Source organism: Sinocyclocheilus grahami, unplaced genomic scaffold (assembly GCF_001515645.1).
Source record: "Sinocyclocheilus grahami isolate Dianchi unplaced genomic scaffold, SAMN03320097.WGS_v1.1 scaffold3710.1, whole genome shotgun sequence".
Classification (NCBI taxonomy): Eukaryota; Metazoa; Chordata; class Actinopteri; order Cypriniformes; family Cyprinidae; genus Sinocyclocheilus; species Sinocyclocheilus grahami.
In genome coordinates this window covers 23483-23846 of record NW_015508789.1, presented here as the reverse complement: position 1 = coordinate 23846, position 364 = coordinate 23483, and positions in this window count along the sequence as shown.

The following is a 364-nucleotide window of genomic DNA, read 5'->3' as shown; positions in this document are numbered from 1 at the left end:
CTGCAGGAACCAATGGCGCTTCAACCCGCCAAAAAGGGGAGGAGCTGACCACTATATAAGTCGGCTCTAAGCATTATTTCATCAGAATCTTTCGACTGAAGTGAGGTTATGTTAGTAACCGAAGTGTTCCCTTTCGAACGGTCTTTCCCATTGTGTCGCTGATGCTTATGGGGAATTCATCCAATAGTGCCGTGCTATAAGCAAGTGCAGAATGAAGCCGCTCTGCGAGCACCCATATTGGGGACTCCTGAAAGCCAATAATGAGACCCAGGCCATTTAGGCTGAGGACTACATAACATTACCCTCTCCTCTTACAAAGGGGATTAGTTAGAATTCAGTGGACAAGATCCTTGCCTGCAAGGCA